Source organism: Capra hircus, chromosome 21 (assembly GCF_001704415.2).
Source record: "Capra hircus breed San Clemente chromosome 21, ASM170441v1, whole genome shotgun sequence".
Lineage (NCBI taxonomy): Eukaryota > Metazoa > Chordata > Mammalia > Artiodactyla > Bovidae > Capra > Capra hircus.
The window spans coordinates 67,880,803-67,889,099 of NC_030828.1; positions in this window are offsets into that span (position 1 = coordinate 67,880,803).

The following is an 8,297-nucleotide window of genomic DNA, read 5'->3' on the forward strand; positions in this document are numbered from 1 at the left end:
ACTGTCATTCAAAGCTTGCTGAGTAAATTTTGTTAAAGCCCCCCTGGTTAATCGACCTTGAATATTCAGTGGAAGGACTGATGTTGAATCTGAAGCTCCAGTACTTTGGCCACCTGATATGAAAAGCTGACTCATTGGAAAAGACCGTGATGCTGGGAAAGACTGAAGGTGGGAGGAGACGGGGAAGACAGAGGATGAGACGGTTGGATGGCACCACCGACTCAATGGACATGAGTCTGAGCAAGCTCCGGGAGATAATGAAGGACAAGGAAGCCTGGCGTGCTGCAGTTCATGGGGTCGCAAAGAGTCAGACACGACTGAGCGACTGAGCAAAATTCCAAGTGAAGGAACAAAAACCGCCACCAAATGGTCATCCCGTGGGAAACTGATTAAGCCCAGTGTGCTCACGTGAAAGACAGATTGGCAGGGACTGACTGATTCCAAAACTACCCTTAGGTGACCCTGAACCCGAGGGAGAAATACATTTGGTTCCTAAGCAAAAGCGTGAACAATAATCAAAATAACCGGTACACAAGCCTGGTTGAGCGTCTTGGGTCAGCTCTCTACTTCAGATGTTGCTGTCTTCTCGTCCTGGTCTGGTGGCGCTGGTCCTGGTTAGTTGAAGTGGGGTGTCAGAAACAGGAGTTGCAGTTCATTCAAGAGAAGAAGACTGATAGATTCCTTCCAGCCTGGTGCCCTTATCTGATGCCTTTTCCAGTAAGCACCACCTCCTGATTGCAGGTCATAGGGCTTCTAGTCTTCATCCAAAGATAGATTACTGTGGATGCTTCATGTATTCTTATTTACTTGGCTGCACTGGATCTCAGCTGCAGCTCGTGGGATCTTTACTCGCAGCACAGGGACTCTTGGTCGTGGCATGAAGGATCTTAATTCCTTGATCAGGGATCAAACCTGGGCCCCCTGCATTGGGCGTGTGGAGTCTTAGCCACTGGACCACCAGGAAAGTCCCCTGATGGGCAAATTTAAGAACATAATCTAGAACCTAATTTCTTTCCTCAATAGGACACATGACCAGTCCAATGTACAAAAATATCTTCAGCTTTTCTGTAGTCAGAAGATAAGAGTAGGTAAACTTAGACTTACTTAGCAATGAATGTTCCAGTATCTTGTTTAGAAATTATATTAAACGAATTCCCACCATTTATCTTAATTTAGCAGTTTCCAGTTACCAACAGTCTGGAGGAACTATTTTTGATGGTCCCTATTATGTTATTTTTCTTGCTGTCAAATTTTGCAACAGGAATAAAATCTTAATTGATTTTTAGGTATAATAAAAGTATTATACTCAATGTTGATGACCCTAAAGATATGCCCGTATTAATTATACCAACAAGCTTAAACTTGGTTTCATTCATTAAAAATTAATCCTGGATAATTGCGACGGTTGGATGGCATCACCGGCTCAGTGCCCATGAGTCTGAGCAAACTCCGGAGATGGTGAGGGACAGGGAAGCCTGGTGTGCAGCAGTCCACGGGGTCGCAGAGAGTCGGACGCAGCTCTGTGGCCGAACAGCAGCACGTGTAATCCTGACGTTCATTTGAGCTTGTTTTAAATTTCTGAGCACTTACAGAGCGGCTCGATTCCCCGGAAGGCACTTAAATACAGCGCTCTTCCAGGGTGGGTCCGGCAGTACCGCCCACCGACAGCACGCACGCGCGCAGACCCCACAGTCCCGGTTCCAGCGGCAGCCACGAGCATGCGCAACAGTACAAGACCCAGCCAGCACGACAGTACGGGGGATACAGCCGATATTTGATAATGACTGTCAGTTAAAAAATAATCGGTTGATCTAAGAAAGAAATGGAAACTTTTCTTCAAGCCAAATTTAAGGATTAAAACTCAGGAAGAGCATTTCAGACAGCTCTGAGAACTGTTCCTCCCGGTTAGAAGCCAAGGCACGTTACAGAAACTGGGACAGAAGTTGTTCAGTCGCTCAGTCGTTGCAGTCTGAGTCTTTGTGATCCCGTGGACACCAGGCACGCCAGGCTTCCCTGTCACAGACAGCAACACTCCAGGCTTCCCGGTCCTTCACCAGAAGGCTGTACATCAAGTGACGTATTATTGAAGCAGTTTACAGTATCCAATCTGGGCATCATCCTGATGGGTGGCGCGAGCCCCCCTTACAAGATCGAGAAGGAATGTTGTCATTTAAGAAGCTGTCTTGTTGATGCCATATCACGGTAATCCAAGTCTACGCCCCGGCCAGTAACGCAGAAGAAGCTGAAGGTGAACGGCTCTATGAAGACCTACAAGACCTTTCAGAACTAACACCCCAAGAAGATGTCCTTTTCATTATAGGGGACTGGAATGCAAAAGTAGGAAGTCGAGAAACCCTTGGGGTAACAGGCAAATTTGGCCTTGGAGTACAGAATGAAGCAGGGCAAGGGCTAATAGAGTTTTGCCAAGAGAACGCACTGGTCATAGCAAACACCCTCTTCCAACAACACAAGAGAGACTACACATGGACATCACCAGATGGTCAATACAGAAACCAGACTGATTATATTCTTTGCAGCTGAAAATGGAGAAGCTCTATACAGTCAACAAAAACGAGACTGGGAACTGACTGTGGCTCAGATCATGGACTCCTTGTTGCAAAATTCAGACTTAAACTGAGGAAAGTGGGGAAAACCACTAGACCATTCAGGTATGACCTAAATCAAATCCCTTATGATTATACAGTGGAAGTGAGAAATAGATTTAAGGAACTAGATCTGATAGACAGAGTGCCTGATGAACTATGGACAGAGGTTTGTGACATTGTACAGGAGATAGGGATCAAGACCATCCCCATGGAAAAGAAATGCACAAAGGCAAAATGGCTGTCTGAGGAGGACTTACAAATAGCTGTGAAAAGAAGAGAAGCGAAAAGCAAAGGAGAAAAGGGAAGATATACCCTTTTGAATACAGAGTTCCAAAGAATAGCAAGGAGAAGTAAGAAAGCCTTCCTCAGTGATCAGTGTAAAGAAATAAAACAACAGAATGGGAAAGACTAGAGATCTCTTCCAGAAAATTAGAGATACCAAGGGAACATTTCATGCAAAGATGGGCTCGATAAAGGACAGAAACGGTATGGACGTAACAGAAGCAGAAGATATTAAGAAGAGGTGGCAAGAATACACGGAAGAACTGTACAAAAAAGATCTTCATGACCCAGATAATCATGATGGTGTGATCACTCATCTAGAGCCAGACATCCTGGAATGTGAAGTCAAGTGGGCCTTAGGAAGCATCACTGCAAATAAAGCTAGTGGAGGTGATGGAATTCCAGTTGAGCTCTTTCAAATACTGAAAGATGATGCTGTGAAAGTGCTGCAACTCAATATGCCAGCAAATTTTGAAAACTCAGCAGTGGCCACAGGACTGGAAAAGGTCAGTTTTCATTCCAATTCCAAAGAAGGGCAATGCCAAAGAATGCTCAAACTACCGCACAATTGCACTCATCTCACATGCTAGTAAAGTAATGCTCAAAATTCTCCAAGCCAGGCTTCAGCAATACGTGAACCGTGAACTTCCTGATGTTCAAGCTGGTTTTAGAAAAGGCAGAGGAACCAGAGATCAAATTGCCAACATCTGCTGGATCATGGAAAAAGCAAGAGAGTTCCAGAAAAACATCTATTTCTGCTTTATTGACTACGCCAAAGCCTTTGACTGTGTGGATGACAATAAACTGTGGAAAATTCTGAAAGAGATATATTACCAGACCACCTGACCTGCCTCTTGAGAAACCTATATGCAGGTCAGGAAGCAACAGTTAGAACCAGACGTGGAACAACCGACTGGTTCGAAATAGGAAAAGGAGTACATCAAGGCTGTATATTGTCACCCTGCTTATTTAACTTATATGCAGAGTACATCATGAGAAACGCTGGGCTGGAAGAAGCACAAGCTGGAATCAAGATTGCGGAGAGAAATATCAATAACCTCAGATATGCAGATGACACCACCCTTATGGCAGAAAGTGAAGAGGAACTAAAAAGCCTCTTGATGAAAGTGAAAGAGGAGAGTGAAAAAGTTGGCTTAAAGCTCAACATTCAGAAAACGAAGATCATGACATCTGGTCCCATCACTTCATGGCAAATAGGTGGGGAAACAGTGGAAACAGTGGCTGACTTTTCTGCGGGGGGTGGAGGGGGACTCCAAAATCACTGCAGATGGTGATCACAGCCATGAAATTAAAAAACACTAACTCCTTGGAAGGAAAGTTATGACCAACCTGGACAGCATATTAAAAAGCAGAGACATTACTTTGCTAATGTTATGCCCAAGTCGCGAAATCTCCCAATGACCACCAGGGAGCCAATATCCGATGCAAAAGCAAGAGAGTTTTTATTACCAAGCTCGAGCTGGGGCTCCCACCAACACCAACGCAGCGGCTATAGGGAGGGAGCCCCGAGTTTTGGGTTACACTGCTTTTATAGGGAATATTCATGTAAAAGGGTAAAAAGTGGGTGTTCAGGCTGAAGGGTAACTGATTGGTTACTTTCTTCTATAGGGTTTGTGTCTGGATTCTTGATTGGTTTTTACTTTTAAGGTAAATCACAAGTTCCTGAATGTAAAGTCAGGAGGTTTAACCTAAGGGCCGATTGGCTCGTGAACAGTGGGGCAAGGTTAGGTAATATCCAAAGTCTAAATCTGTTTGCCCGGAACCTTTACAAAATGGAGTAGCTTAGGCTCTTCACCAACAAAGGTCCGTCTAGTCAAGGCCATGGTCTTTCCAGTGGTGACGTATGGATGTGAGAGTTGGACTATAAAGAAAGCTGAGCACTGAAGAATTGATGCTTTGGAATTGTGGTGTTGGAGAAGACTCTTGAGAGTCGCTTGGACTGCAAGGAGATCCAGCCAGTCCATTCTGAAGGAGATCAGCCCTGGGTGTTCATTGGAAGGACTGATGTTGAAGCTGAAACTCCAGTACTCTGGCCACCTGATGTGAAGAGCTGACTCATTTGAAAAGACCCTGATGCTGGGAAAGGTTGAGGGCAGGAGAAGGGGACAACCCAGGATGAGATGGTTGGATGGCATCACCGGCTCAATGGACAAGAGTTTGGGTGGACTCCGGGAGTTGGTGATGGACAGGAAGGCCTGGCGTGCTGCAGTCCGTGGGGTCACAAAGAGTTGGACACGACTGAGCGATTGAACTGAACTTGTTGATTCTGGGAGGACACTGGTCTTTATGGCAGAAGTCTTGATGCCCAGCAGGGCCCTGTGGGGCTCCCAGGCACAGAGGCCTTTTTCTCCCCCATTTCTTATGGGCAAGTCTCCAGCCTCCTTGACCTTCCCTTTGTTCCAAACAGCAGGTTCTAATAGTTGCTAATCAGGGAAGGAGCAGCTAAGAAACCACCTGAGGCAAGATTAAAGGGCCAGAGAGGCTCATTCAGATTAGGAGACTCACCAGCTGAGACCCTGCGCACACCTGGTCAGCAACCCCACCCTTCTGAAACTTTGTGGAAGGAAGAATGCAAGACTGTTACTGCCTTGATCCTTATCACACACCCCTTTGTTGTTGCTGTCAAATGCTATGTCCTGTTAGACTCTTCGCAACCCTTTGGACTGCAGCCTTCCAGGCTCCCCTGGCCTTCTCTGTCTCCATGGGTTTGCTCACACTCATGTTCATAGAGTCGGTGATGCCATCCAGCCATCTCATCCTCTGTCGTCTGCCGGGGTCCAGCCCCGGTGGATCCAGGGAATTCGAAGGGTGGACGGCGTTGGCGTGGAAAGACTTGTTTATTTATTAATATAAGATTAGATTAAGAAACTATACTGTAGTAAGAAGATTAAGTGGAGGAAGAGGGCTGAATAGCTTGGTTTACACGGAAGGCCAATAAAATTCCAGACAAGGAATTTGCACCATCTATGTTGGGCCACCGGCGCCCGCTTGAATATCTAAGGGTGCCTCGCCTTAAGCTCCCTTTCGCGCGGGTCTTAACAGCCAGGGCAAGTAAGTAGACCTGTCGAGCCTCCGCGCCCCAGGTGGAGATTCAGCCTGAAGTTAAAGTAAAGAGCAGAGAGAGGGAAAGGGAGAGAAGAAGAAAGAGAGAGAAAGACACGGGGGGAGCCAGAGTCCCAAGAAACCAGGCCGAGAGACTAGTTCGAGAAACTGGTCCGAGAAACTGGTCCCATCCTTTATTGTTCAGAAGGCTTTTTATACTTTTGATAAAACATGGAGATCAATGGGTAACACAAAGTTATGTAGTGTTCGCAGCCCAGACTCTTTCTGTATATCATTTTGTATACAAAAGGTCTCAGGTGATTTACATTATCTTCTGGCCAAGAGGCTTGTTAACACTTTTTGGCTCTCTTCCTTAATGAATGTTAATTTTGTTTCCCTGAAGTGTTTTTTTTTTTAATCTACATCTCCTTAAAGCATTAAAATTACATCTCTATAGAACAAAGGTGCAGTGGGTTATAACAAAGAAGGTACTTAACTCAAAGATCTAATGTTGCTAATACCAGGTCTACTACTTGTTTTTCTATATACCAACTATATCTAAAAATAAAAGATATGAAAATTTAGCAGCAAGCATTGACTCAACAAATGAAACCTTTAATCAGTCCTATTCTAGTGATTTTGACTCCTCGGAAGCCCCTACATTCCTAGGATGTTTTAAGCTTCCTGTGCCTCCTGCGGTCAGGAGCCTCAAACAATCACACGCGCAGCTGTACGAGTCCTGCAGGCAGGCTGGAAAGCCATCAGAGGGGTTTTTGGATTGAAACACTCTTTCAAATGCAGAAGACTAAAGCCCTGAATTGACTTTTTCCAGAAAATGTCAGAAGAGTGGAAAAGCAGAGCACAAAACCCGGCAGATTTTTGTTGGGGTACATGCTTAGGAATTTCCAGAGGGGTCCCTGAAGTCTGAGCACGCCTTGCGTATGTCAGCTTCCTTCCTCATGACCTTGTCATGGGTGGGATTCCTTACACTGGCTCCCGGCAGTCGTCCCCTTTTCCTCCTGCCCCCAGTCCCTCCCAGCATCAGGGTCTTTTCCAATGAGTCGTTCTTTGCATCGGGTGGCCAAAGTATTGGAGTTTCAGCTTCAGCATCAGTCCTTCCAATGAATATTCAGAGTTGATTGCCTTTAGGATAGACTGGTTGGATCTCCTTGCTGTCCAAGGGACTCTGAAGAGTCTTCTCCAGCACCACAATTTGAAAACACCAATTCTTTAGCACTTGGCCTTCTTTATGGTCCAACTCACATCCATACATGACTACCAGAAAAACCATAGTTTTGACTGACTATAGGGAGCTGTGTCAGCAAAGTGATGGCTCTGCTTTTTAATATGCTGTCTAGCTTTGTCACAGCCTTTCTTCCAAGGGGCAGGCATCTTTTAATTTCCTGGCTACAGCCACTGTATGCAGTGATTTTGTTGTTTCTGTTCAGTTGGTCAGTCGTGTCCGACTCTCTGCGATCTCATGCAGCATTCTAGGATTCCCTGTCCTTCACCGTCTCCCGGAGTTTGTTCAAACTCGTGTCCATTGCATCAGTGATGCCATCCAACCATCTCATCCTCTGTTGCCCCCTTCTCCTCTTGCCCTCAATCTTTCTCAGCATCAGGGTCTTTTCCAATGAGTTTGCTGTTCACAAACTCATTGGCCATCTCTGATGGCCAACGTATTGGAAGTTCATTTTGGAGTTCAAGAAAATCTGTCACCTCTTCCACTTTTTTCCTTTCTATTTGCCATGAAGTGGTGCCCTAGGATAGGATGCCATGTTTTCTTAATGTTGAGTTTTAAGATGGCTTTTTCACCCTCCTCTTTTACCCTCATCAAGAGGCTCTTTAGTTCCCCTTCAATTTTTGCCATAAGGGTGGTGTATGCATAAGATGGAGAAAGCAATGGCATCCCACTTCAGCACTCTTGCCTGGAAAATCCCATGGACGGAGGAGCCTGGTGGGCTGCAGTCCATGGGGTCACGAAGAGTTGGACACGACTGAGCGACTTCCCTTTCACTTTTCACTTTCATGCACTGGAGAAGGAAATGGCAACCCACTCCAGTGTTCTTGCCTGGAGAATTCCACGGACAGAGGAGCCTGGAGGTCTCTAGTCCTACGGGTTGCAAAGAATCAGGCCTGAGCAACTAATGCTGACAAGTCGAGTTCTAAATTCCTCAGCCTTTTGTTTTGTCTTAGGATAGGAGTCGGGCTTCCCTGGTGACTCAGAATCTGCCTGCAATCCAGGAGACCAGAGTTCAATCCCTGGATCAGAAGATCCCCTGGAGAAGGGAATGGTGGAATTTGCATTTTTAAAAGAGGGACTAGATAGTTCCTAGAAAGGACCAA